This window comes from Eulemur rufifrons, chromosome 24, assembly GCF_041146395.1.
Source record: "Eulemur rufifrons isolate Redbay chromosome 24, OSU_ERuf_1, whole genome shotgun sequence".
Taxonomy (NCBI): domain Eukaryota; kingdom Metazoa; phylum Chordata; class Mammalia; order Primates; family Lemuridae; genus Eulemur; species Eulemur rufifrons.
In genome coordinates, this window is record NC_091006.1 from 3,822,513 (window position 1) to 3,835,713 (window position 13,201).

Here is a 13,201-nt window from a genome sequence, read left to right on the forward strand (position 1 = left end):
AGAGGCAGGCCATAAAAACAGAGACCTCCAAAGCTCTCCCCAGGGGAACTGACTTTATTCAGAACAGAAATGAATACAGTGTGGGGAAGTTCAAGCCTAAGGGTGCTACTGAAAACAATGGAGATTTTGGAGTTAAGCAATAAAGGAGGTTGGTAGCACCATGAGAGCAATAAGCAAAATTGTAGACTAGTTAGAATTTTAGCAGAGAGAACCAGAAGAAAGAGGCAGCTAACAACCCTCCTAGGGCCTGACCAAATCTCAAAGACTGGCCTCAAAGACTATCCTTGTAAAGAGGCCGGAGCTTAATAGGACCAGAGTGTGGAGCAATTTATGCCCCAGGGCACTGCTGAAAACAATAGAGCAATCACATGGCAATTAGTGAAGACTAACAACTGGCTGTGATACCAACACAGTCAGACAGCTTAACAGAAAGATCAGGGAAGGAGAGAGCCAAAAGAAGCCCTGCTAAAACCAGTCATCACAGTTATTATAAGCAGTTATTAGAAATATATTCAAAGCACGAAAGGCCACCATGCTTAAAGAAGTAAAGGAAGGTATGATGGCAATGTATTATCAAACAGAAGATATCAATAGGCTGGGCACAGTGGCTCACACCTGTAATCCTAACACTTCGGGAGGCCCTGGAAGGAGGATTGCTTAAGGTCAGCAGTTGAAGACCAGCCTGAGCAAAAGCAAGACACTGTTTCTACTAAAAATAGAAAAAATTAGCCGGGCATGGTGGTGTGCACCTGTAGTCCCAGCTACTTGGGAGGCTGAAGCAGGGGGATTGCTTGAACCCAGGAGATGAAGGTTGCAGTGAGCTATGATGACGCCACAGCACTCTAGCTAGGGCAACAGAATGGGACTCTGTCTCAGAAAAAAAAAGGTGATATCAATAAAGAGATAAATTATTAGAAAGAACTAAAATGAAATTTTGGAGCTAAAAATTATAATAACCAAAATGAAAATTTCACTAGAGGGGCTCAACAGTAGATTTTAGCTAAAGAAAGAATCTGCAAACTTGAAGATAGATCATAAAAATTATCTAATCAGAAGAACAGAAAAAAAATGAAGAAAATGAATAAAGCCTCAGAGAAATATGGGACACATTTAAGTGGACCAAAATATGCATAATCAAGAATCTTAAGGAAATGAAGAAGGGAAAAAAATTGAAGAAATAATGACTGAAAACTTTCCAACCACAGTGAGTCCACTTGCTCAAGGCTTCTTGGGAGTGGCTCTGGGCCATGGTCACCAAATTTGGCTCAGAATAAACCTTTTTCAAATATTTCACAGTTTGAATTTTTCCATCCACAACACAAAAGAAGTGTGTGGGAGCAAAGCTGTACTGGAGTAAGTAAATGGTAACTCAAATCCATGGGAACAATAAGGAGAATCAGAAATAATAAATAAGAAGGTTATTATAACAAATTCTGTAAATATAAATTTGCTCTCCTTGCAGCTACTTTAAAAGATATAAAATTATATAAAGTAGTAAGTATAATTATATATTGTTGGGTTTGTTAAACATAGATACAATATGTATAACAATAATATAAGAAAGCACAAGACAGAGGAAAAGGGATAGGGGTATAAAGAGTAATATTTTATATATCTCACTGGAATTAAGTTTTCATAAATCTGAAGTCAATTCTGATGAGTTGACATGTATATTGTAAGCCCTAGGGCAACCACTAGGAAAATAACTCAAAAAAATAGTGAAGTCCGGGCGCAGTGGCCCACTCCTGTAATCCTAGCATTCTGGGAGGCCGAGGTGGGCAGATGGTTTGAGCTCAGGAGTTCGAGACCAGCCTGAGCAAGAGCCAGACCCCGTCTCTACTAAAAATAGAAAGAAATTATATGGACAGCTAAAAATATATATAGAAAATATTAGCCAGGCATGGTGGTGCATGCCTGTAATCCCAGCTACTCGGGAGGCTGAGGCAGGAGGATTGCTTGAGCCCAGGAGTTTGAGGTTGCTGTGAGCTAGGGTAACGCCATGGCACTCTAGCCCGGGCAACAGAGTAAGACTCTGTCTCAAAAAAAAATAGTAAAAAACTCATTAAAGGAACTAAAACATTATACTAGAATATATTCACTTAATGCAAAAGAAAGTAGTAAAAGAGAAATAGAGGCACCAAAATGATATGAGACATAGAAAACAAAAACTAAAATGGCAGGCATAAATCCAAATATATGAATAATAACATTAAATGTGACTGGGCTGAACAATCTGATCAAAAGGCAGGTATTGTTAGCCTGAAAAAAAAAACAAAAACAAAAAATAAGATCCAACTATAAGCTATCTACAGAAGACACTTTAGATTCAAGACACTTTAGAATTAAAGTTAAAAGATGAGAAAAGATATAGCATACAAGCAGTACTCATAAAAAACTGAAGTGGCTATACTGATATCAGACAAAATAGACTTTAAAATAAAAAATGTTACTAGAGGTAATAAGGGACATTTTATAATGATAAAAGGGTAAATCCAACAGGAGGAAATAACAATTACAAACATATATAAATATATATATACACCTAACAACAGAGTCCAAAGTACATAAAGCAAAAACTAAGAAAATTGTAGGGAGAAAAACAGTTCAACAATAATAGTTGAACATTTCAATATCTCACTTTCAATAATCGATAGAACAGCTAGTCATAAGATCAAAATGAAACAGAAAGCTTGAAAAACACTATATATAGCCAGGTTGACCTAAAAGTATCTATAGAACATTCCACCCAAAAACTGCAGATCGCATATTCTTCTCAAGTGTACATGGAACATTTTCCAGGATAGGCCATATTCAAGGTTAACAAACAAACCTCAATAAATTATTAAGGATTGAAATCATATAAAGTATGTTCTCTAACCACAATGGAATGTAATTAAAAATCAATAACAGAAAGAAATTTGGAAAATTCAAATATGTGGAAATTAAACAACATACTCCTGGCCGGGCGCGGTGGCTCACGCCTGTAATCCTAACACTCTGGGAGGCCGAGGTGGGCGGATCGTTTGAGCTCAGGAGTTCGAGACCAGCCTGAGCAAGAGCGAGACCCCATCTCTACTAAAAATAGAAAGAAATTATATGGACAGCTAAAAATATATATAGAAAAAATTAGCCGCGCATGGTGGCGCATGCCTGTAGTCCCAGCTACTCGGGAGGCTGAGACAGGAGGATCACTTGAGCTCAGGAGTTTGAGGTTGCTGTGAGCTAGGCTGACGCCACGGCACTCACTCTAGCCTGGGCAACAGAGTGAGACTCTGTCTCAAAAAAAATAAAATAAAATAAAAAATAAAAAATAAACAACATACTCCTAAATAACCAAATGATCAAAGAAAAATCAACAAGACAAATTAGAAAATACTTTGATATAAATGAAAATGGAAACACAGCATATCAAAATTTATGAGATGCATCAGAAGCAGTGCTTAGAGGGAAATTTATAGCATAAAGGCCTATATTAAAAAAGAAAAAAGATCTCTAATCAATAATGTAAGCCGAATATGAGTGACCATGGCTGGGGGATCCATAAACCCAAGAAGCTTTGAGTAAATGGTTACAGTTTGATTTATACATTTTAGGAAAATAGGAATTGCAGGTAAAATCATAAATCAGGACATGGAAGGTATACATAGGTTCAGCCAGAAAAGGCAAGACATCTCAAAGCAGGGGCTTGTAAACCATGGGTAGGTTCAGAGATTCTGAGATTTGTAATTGGTTAGAGAAATAAAGCTTTGTTTAAACACTGGAGTCAGTAGAAAGGAATGCTTGAGTTGAGATAAGGGGGTCTGCTCACGGTCATGAGATGCTATGCCAGAATCAGGTTGGAAAAGGAAGCCACATTATATTGGGTTAACTTAAAGAAAAAATCCTGTTTAATGAGAATTTAGGGTATGTAAGTCCTGACTTAACCTTTGCTTTGCGTGGCCTTAGGTCCTGTTTGTAATATAGCATCTTATCGGGGCTGTTTTGTCAGTCTTACGATCTCTATTTTGACATTAATGCTGGTGTGTCTAAACTCCAAAAGGTATGGAATATAACCAGGCATGTCCTACCTCCCTTTCCATCATGGCCAGGAACTCAGTTTTAAGGTTTTTTGGGGGGGTCCCTTGGCCAAGAGGGGGTCGTTCAGTGGCACGGGCGAGTGGGGAAGTCTCGAGATTTTATTTTTAGTTTACACACACAAGCAGATTATTAGCCATTTAGGGCCTGCCTGCCTTGCATACTCCACAAAACTACACCAGCATCTGCTGGCATTGATACGATGGAGTCCTGTGGTTGTAAGACTTCAGTTTGCTCTGGGATCTAGACTCCCCACAGCACTGCTGGGGGACACCACCTAGATGCATCACCCGCTCCCCCTCTCCCATCCCTCTGTCTCCTGGGAGTTCCCTGCTCTTGCACAGGCAAGAAGTGGGGCTTCCCGGTGAACGTGGAAGTCCTGGAGGGCCTGGTGCACAGCTGCTTCTCAGGCCTCTTTCATGCCAACCTCCGAGAAGAGATACATTTTGTATCATGTCCTAACGTGTGTGTGTGTGTGTGTGTGCGTGTGTGTGTATGTGTGTGTGTGTCACACACATAAAGACATATAAAGATTCACGAAATACTTACCTTCACTTTGCCATGTATTTTAATTTGCATTTTCTTTTGCTCTTTTTTTAAAGACAGAGTCTCACTATGTTGCCTAGGCAGGAGTACAGTGGCTACTTACAGGCCCAGTCATAGCGCAATGCAGCCTCAGACTCCTGGGCTCGAGCGATCCTCCTACCTCAGCCTCTTGAGTAGCTAGAGCTACATGTGCCACCATCCTTTCTTTTTGCTTTAATGCTGCTCACGAACCTTTAAACTGACTTCATGATCCACTAACAGGTGTCAGCCTGCAGTTTGACAGACACCAAGTTTCATGATGATTGTTTGTTTTCCTCCTCCTTGAATTTTTCCTTGGATTTATGATGAAAATGAAAAAGAAAAGTAATTTTTTTCAGAAGTTACCCCTTTTTTCCTCCACGTTGCTGGTCCGCTCCAGTTTTTCTAGAGAGCCCACACTTTGATTTGCTGGGTCTCCGTATGCTGAATTAAAAAGGTGGCTAGAATTTCTGGACAGGGCAGGCCTGAGCCAAAGGGGTGAGAGGAAGCCCCGTGGCACGTGTTTTCTCCTGGCAAGAAAAAGTGCTCAGAGCACTCTGGAACCCTGCTCATAAAGGAAGCTGCCAGTGTAAAACCAAAGCTCCAGCTACCCTCTCTGTGATTCCTCACAGAATATATGCACACTCTCCAGGGAGTCCATTGTAAGTGGAATTTAGGAACAAGAGAAACTTCTAAGGCTGGCACGGTGGCTCACGCCTATAATCCTAGCACTCTGGGAGGCCGAGGCAGGTGGATCTCTCAAGGTCAGGAGTTCAAGATCAGACTGAGCAAGAGCGAGACCCTGTCTCTACTAAAAATAGAAAGAAATTATATGGACAGCTAAAAATACATACAGAAAAAATTAGCCGGGCATGGTGGCGCATGCCTGTAGTCCCAGCTACTCGGGAGGCTGAGGCAGGAGGGAGGCTGAGGCAGGAGGATCGCTTGAGCCCAGGAGTTTGAGGTTGCTGTGAGCTAGGCTGATGCCACAGCACTCACTCTAGCCCCGGCAACAAAGCGAGACTCTGTCTTAAAAAAAAAAAAAAGAGAGAAACTGCTAAAAAAAGAGAAATTTGAAACACTTTCCTATATTCTTGGTATGTATAAAATAGCACATAAAAGAAAATATACAGAAGAACTTTGTAAAAGTTCTTTAGTGAATCAAGATGAGAATCTCAATATTAAACTAATTAAAGTTCCTGAGAACAGAATAAACAAGGATCCAGATGCTCAAAATTTTCCCTGTCCTTTTACTTAGAATAAAAATGTCAGATAGAAAAAGAATCATCAGTAAATAAATACAATAGAACAAATCATCTACAGTTTCAACTCCTCCACAGCCTAGAGTATCCAGAGTCATTTTTCTGAACACAACGTATTTTATGAATAAACCTCTACACTTTTAAAATTGAGTTTTCTCTTTTTGAAGTACAGCTTCAAGCAACTACAAGTTTCCATCCTGCTAACCCCAGGCAGCAGTTGCTTTTAACTTCTATCTTTTATTTAAAAAACTTAATTGGAAGTTTTTGTAGCCAGAAGGAGCACTTCAAAGAAAGGAGAAAAAAATGCCAAAAATTAATACTTTATGTCAGAGGTTAGTAGGGAAAGAAACAAAGATTACAGAAACGAAGGATTAATGGCATATAAGAAAGCGGCGGAAGATGGGAAGAAGGCAGGAAATGGACTGAAGGAAAGGAAAAAGGCAAATTCATAACAGTAAAAACAAAATGTGAAGTAACGTCTTCCATAGTCGGAGCGGGATGAGAACACAAGGCTCACAGCAGCATTTAGAGTCATTCCAGCACAGCCCAAAGGCCTGGTGCATGCATCCCCGCCCCTTGTTCAAGTCATTTACTCCTGTCTACAATTACACATCAAGGGACCACAGCACTTCCTACACTTTAATTTCCAGGCATTCCCGTCTCTGTAGATTCTAAATCAACTCTGACAAAACAATATTAAAACTTCAAGCAGGATTTAGTGCTCTGCCTTTGAGGTGAGTGCAATGAGAGGAAGAAGGCCCTGGCCCGGGAGGTTCAGAAGACCAGGGTCTTTGTCCCAGCTCTGCCATCAGCTTAGGTGAGACTTTGGGCAGGTCCCTTCCCCCTCTGGAGCTCAGTGGTGTCATCGGTAAAGTAAGAGCGTTGGAGGAGATTCCTGAGATTCCTTCCAGCTCTGATAAACCATTTCCATAACTGAACACACAGGAGCACCAATAACCTCTAGAGGACACACTTTTCATTCAAACCAGAATTTGCTTCAAACATGAAAAGAAGGCAACACAAACAGCCAAGGAACCTTATCAAAACCTTTCTTATTTGTGTAATTCCCCACGTTAGCCAGCCACTTCTGCTGAAAGTTATAACACAGACAGAAAGGAAAGATTAAGCCACCCAAAGTTCTTTTTCCTTTCAATCCTTTTGATTCGTCAGTAATCTGAACTTTAAGAGTCTTGGTAGAATATGCACAAATAAATGAAATAAAAACAGTTGCGTTAGTGTTGTGCAGCTTCTGCACCATTCTGGCAAGAACAAAATGCACATGTGCATGCAAGCTATGAAATATGAATTGTATAATTCTGGTGACTCCACATCAAATGCTCTTGTGTTTACATTACAGTTGATGTCACACAATATAAAGATGAAGCACGGTAACATTCATGCTAATAATTTAAAAATGTTTAAAAAAAAAATAAAAAATAAAAATGTTTAATTTCTCAGAGGGAGTGCAGGTGACTTGAGGCCAAGAGCCAGCGATCAGCAGGGTTGTGGGCTGGGCTGTGTGGAGGGGCATTTGTCCCCAGGGCTGGGGGAGGCGATGAGACCCTATATATATGCCCTTATCAATTAATGTTAGTGACCGGCAGTAATGAGCAATTACTGCCCCGGCTGGGGCGCGCCGAGGACAGCTGTACTGAAAAAATGCAGAGCACCGGGGCGCTACTCCTTTCGCCGTCTCTGATCTGATGCTTAGCAGGGGTCTAATCAGGCCTGTGTCTGCCTCCTTCCTGAATAGGCCAGAGAATCCATCTAAACAGCCTTCCTACAGCAGCTCCCCACTGCAGGTGGCCAGATGGGAGTTCCAAACCAGTGTCATCTCCCGGGACATTGACACAGCAGCCAAGTCTATGGGTGCTGGGGCAGCCACAGCTGGCATGGCTGGTTCAGGGGCTGGCATTGGAACCGAGTTTGGCAGCCGGATCATTGGCTGTGCCAGGAGCCTGTCCCTCCAGCAGCAGCTCTTCTCCTTTGCCATTCTGGGCTTTGCCCTGTCTGAGGTCATGGGGCTCTTCTGTTTGATGGTCACCTTCCTCATCTTCGCCATGTGAAGCTCCATGGGGGTCACCTACCTGTTCCTGCTGCTGCGACTCCATCATGCCATTCCTGGTGCTGGGGTGTGCTAAGCTTTACCATTAAACACAAGAACACATGTTTCTCTAAAAAAAAAAAAAAAAAAAAAAAAAAAGTCTAATTTTTCTTTACTTAATATAATATTCAATATCAAACAAAAACACCATGACAAGTTAAGAGAGAAACCATGTAAGAAAGGAAAACATGTTATATTTTAGTACCATTAATGATATTTTTATCCTGCTTTAACAAAAGTTCCCATATTTTCATTTTGCACTGGGCTGCGCAAATTACGCAGGCAGTCCTGATTGCTGCAGGCTACAAAATACTACTCTTAACAGCTTCAGTTTCTGCATCAGCAGAAAGCTCTGTCTCAAAACTAAAAATTATGAAAAAAAATTTGCAATCTTACATTTGCCAAGAACTGACATCCCTTTCAATTGTAACAACTGAAAATGAAGTTGCTTAAAATATACATTTTGATGATCTAATAAATACATTTGCAGAAAAGCAAAGCAGAAAAAAATCTCATAACCAATCAAGATAGCACATTAATAAAGTATTACTGGCCGGGCGCGGTGGCTCACGCCTGTAATCCTAGCACTCTGGGAGGCCGAGGCGGGTGGATCGCTCGAGGTCAGGAGTTCGAGACCAGCCTGAGCAAGAGTGAGACCCCGTCTCTACTAAAAATAGAAAGAAATTATATGGACAACTAAAATATATATATACAAAAAATTAGCCGGGCATGGTGGTGCATGCCTGTAGTCCCAGCTACTCGGGAGGCTGAGACAGGAGGATCGCTTGACCCCAGGAGTTTGAGGTTGCTGTGAGCTAGGCTGATGCCACGGCACTCACTCTAGCCCGGGCAACAGAGTGAGACTCTGTCTCAAAAAAAAAAAAAAAAAAAAAAAAAAAAAAAAAATAAAGTATTACTGTTTATCATATTACATAAAATTATGACACCAAAAAATACTTTTTGCTACTTGTAAGTTTATGTTACTATTCATATATCACCATTACTTCTATTATATTTGATAGATAATAAAATATTTTTAAAGGAAAAAACTTTATATTTTGGTACCCTTAGTGGCACATTTTTCCCACTTTTTGAACTAAGGGCCCACATTTCCATTTTGCACTGGCCTCCAATAATTATATAGTTGGCTTTGTTTACGGGTCAAGCCCTCAACTGACCTCCACGTTACCTTCATCTGCCACTCCTTCAAGGCACAGAAAAACGGACAATATGGAAGATACTCAGCCTTCATTCTGTGGTTCCAGAAGGAAAATAAATCTCCCAGACACTGTAGAAAGACCATCAGGAAGTCACTTTACTGAGCCAGAGCAAAGAGAGTGGCCGCCACACACACAGCTGCCCATGCCTGAGCAGCTCGGAAGGAAACAGCATGCAAGAGGCAAACACACTCCCAGGAACATAGCAAACAAAACTAACCCTGAAGACAACTAACTCAGGAACAGAGGAATACTTCCCCACAACTGCTTCTTTCTATAGCAAGTCAAAAAGGACATGAATTCAATAAAGTTCAAGTACAAGATGAAAAACAATGGAATGACGTGAAAAGGAAAATTGCAGACTTCAAGAAACTGAGGACCAAAACAACATTACAGAACTCATCGGTGAATTAGAAATGACAAGAAACAGAACAGACGACAGCTGACAATCAAATTTATGACAGAGGCCAGGCGTGGTGGCTCATGCCTGTAATCCCAGCATTTTGGGAGGTTGAGGTGGGAGGATCGCTTGAGGCCAGGAGTTTGAGACCAACCTGGGCAACACAGCAAGACCTCCTCTCTACAAAAAAAATTTTTTTAAATTAGCCAGGTGTGGTGGTGCGTACCTGTAGTCCCAGCTATTCAGGAGGCTTAGACAGGAGGATCGCTTGAGCCCAGGAGTTTGAGGTTACAGTGAGCTATGATGACAGCACTGCACTCCAGCTGTGGGTGATGGAGTGAGACTCTGTCTAAAAAAAAAAAAAAAAAAAATCCTGAGATCTGCAAGCAAAATGTAAAGATCCTGATGCTATTCCATTCTCCTTGTACCTGCCATCATGCTCTTAGGTCCTAAGACTTTAGGGCTTCTGATTTTTTTTTTTTTTTTGCCTTTCTTTGTGGCAGCAAAAGAAGGTGGTTCTTTACAGCTTGAGACAAAGACCAATATTTGCATCTTGCTCCATACTCTTTTCCTTTTAGGGCTTCATCCCCTGGGGCAGATGCCACAGAAAGAAGATTGCTGAAATGTTGTTGCTATGTGATGACAATAAATTGTTCCTACTCTTCAAAGCACTATAAACATGGGGGCGAGTCTGTGCAGGCTCTTCTGCTCCCCCACTAAAGCGTTCCACAAAACAGCATCTTGGGAAAGAAGTTTAAAACACAGCTGCTCCCATTCTGTGGTTGGCATTAAATATACAACCGGCAGAAAACCGAGAGACTAACTCTAACAGTTCAAGCAGCTGCTCAAATATTATCAATATCTCCTAACATCTCTAAATAAAATCTTTTGGGAGGATGGCTGGGTGCGGTGGCTCACGCCTGTAATCCTAGCACTCTGGGAGGCCGAGGTGGGAGGATCACTTGGGTTCAGGAGTTCAAGACCAGCCTGAGCAAGAGCAAGTCCCCCGTCTCTTCTAAAAAATAGAAAGAAATTATCTGGACAATTAAAAATATATAGAAAAAATTTGCCGGGCATGGTGGCACATGCCTGTAGTCCCAGCTACTCGGGAGGCTGAGGCAGAAGGATTGCTTAAGCCCAGTAGTTTCAGGGGAAAAAAAAATCTTTTGGGAGGAAAGAAACTAATATTGGTAAGAGGGGGGTATCTTATGTACAAGACCTTCTTCTAAGTGATTAGTGATTGTCATACAGTATTCATTAAGCTTTTTTTTGGAGACAAAATCTCACTCTGTCACCCAGGCTAGAGTGCAGTGGTGTCATCACAGCTCACTGCAACCTCAAACGCCGGGGCTCAAGGGATCCTCCTGCCTTATCCTCCCAAGTACCTGGGACTACAGGTGTGTGCCACTGCACCCTGCCATTTTTTTCTATTTTTAGTAGAGACGGAGTCTTGCTCTTGCTCAGGCTGGTCTCAAACTCCTGAACTCAAGTGATCCTCCTGCCTCATCCTCCCAAAGTTCTAGGATTACAGTCCTGACCTATCATGCTCAACCAATTTAAACTTCAAAACAACCCTTTTGGGTGAGTATTATCCCCATTTTATAGATGAGGAAACTAAGGTTGAAGAATGTTAAGTAACTTGGCCAAGGTAACATAAAATGTCAGTAATTAACTCAGGATTCCAGCCCAGCCTCATCTTCACTGTATTACCTGGCCCACTTTGCCTTCACAGGCATTCAGACCCTGAACAGTCTAGCCTCAAACTACCTCTCCCATTTAGTATACATCTGCATATTTTTTACTTTGTTACATATAATTCAAAGTTGTTTCTTCAGTCTAATAAAGTTATTTCTAAAAAGTAACACTGTAGAAAACGAACTAGCAGTAGCTGCTAAAGCTGAACATACATATACCTTACAACCTAGCAATTCTATTCCTAGGTAAATACCCAATAGGAATATAGTATATATGTTCATCAAAAAACAGGTACAATGCCCACAGCAGCACTACTTATGCCAGCCAAAACCAAAAATGAACATAACCCAAATTTCCACCTATAATAGAAGGGATAAATATTTGTACAAAAAAATATAAATAGCAATGAGAATGAACAAACTCCAACCACACACAACATGTATTACTCTCACAAACATAATGTTCAGTGAAAGAAACCAGGAACCAAAAAACACATACCCTGTGATTCCATTTATGTGAAGCTCAAAAACAGGCAAAACTTATAAGTCCTGTTAGAAGTTAAAACAGAGGTTATCTGGCTGGGGACGGCAAGGAGCGGATAGGACTGGAAGACAGCTGATGCCACAGGACAAAAAAGGCAGGGGCTCTAAACTGTACTAATCATTATATTCTTCACCACCATGCCTTCACATTGGGAGAAAAAAAACCCTAAGAATAAAAACCAGTTTCATTAAGAATGTTCTTGAAAAAGCAGCAAAAAATATTAACTTTGTTCAATCTTGCCTTTGAGTATACATCTATTATATTAAATAACATTTTAATATAATGTGTAATGAAATGGGAAGTGGGAGAGTATGCATGAAGCACTTCTGTTACATATTGAAGCACAATGAATGTCTCAAGGAAAAGCACTTGTGTGATCATTTGCGTTGTAAGCTGACCTAGCCACTCTTTTGATAGAATGCCACTTTTACTTAAAAAAAAATTTTTTTGACAAACTTCAGTGATTTACAGTTATTTAGTTCTGGGTATCTGGCACACATTGTCTCAAAAATGAACTCAGTAAGCCTATCACTTCACAGAAAACAACTGACAGTATTTTCTTGGCAATGATAATATCCAAGCTTTCAGCAAAAATTATTTTGGAAAACTTACACCCAACACAATGAACTCTATAGCTTCCCAATACTTAAGACTTTTCTGATGGTTCAGTGGTTGTATTCATCACTGTGTTTTGTTTTGTTTTGTTTCTGTATAAGGCAATGTATCAACATTTGGAAGATCTGCAGAACTCCATGAGCAGGGGTCTAGAATAGGCAAACCCACAAAGACACAAAGATTACTGGTTCCTTGGGGCCAGGGCAGGAGGTGAAGCAGGGGTGGAGAGTGACTGCAATGAGTATGGGGTTTCATCTTGGGCTGTTGAAAATGTTCTAAAATTAAGTCATAGTGATGTTTGTACATTCTGTAAATATACTAAAAACCACTGCACTGTATACTTTAAATGAGTGATTTGAATGGTGTATAAAATATATTTCAAAAAAGCTGTAAAATAAAAATTCTGCCACTGTAATACTATCATAACATCTGGGGTTTAGTGTAAAAAAAAACACGTTGCCAACCCACAAACCACGATTAGCTGACCCCTGTTTTATGCTGACAATGTATCATCGTCTTTGAGTTTCTTGTTCTAGAATATCTTTGGTGCCCAGTATTTCAAAATCTACCTTCAACCTACCATTTTTTTATTCTCCCAACAGGCCCTCCTTTTACCTGTGTATCAAAACCATTATCTTTAAGATTTAAATAGCCTCTGTGAGTCAAATGAGCTTAATTTCAATCAGTAACCCATCACCGACAGACACACACTCACACACACACACAC

The 13,201-nt window shown here is 40.5% G+C and overlaps 1 pseudogene; it reads left to right on the plus strand.

The window, feature by feature from the left end:
* Nucleotides 1-7,559: 7,559 nt before the first annotated feature.
* Nucleotides 7,560-7,966, plus strand: LOC138374775 (ATP synthase F(0) complex subunit C1, mitochondrial pseudogene; annotated as a pseudogene).
* Nucleotides 7,967-13,201: the final 5,235 nt, after the last annotated feature.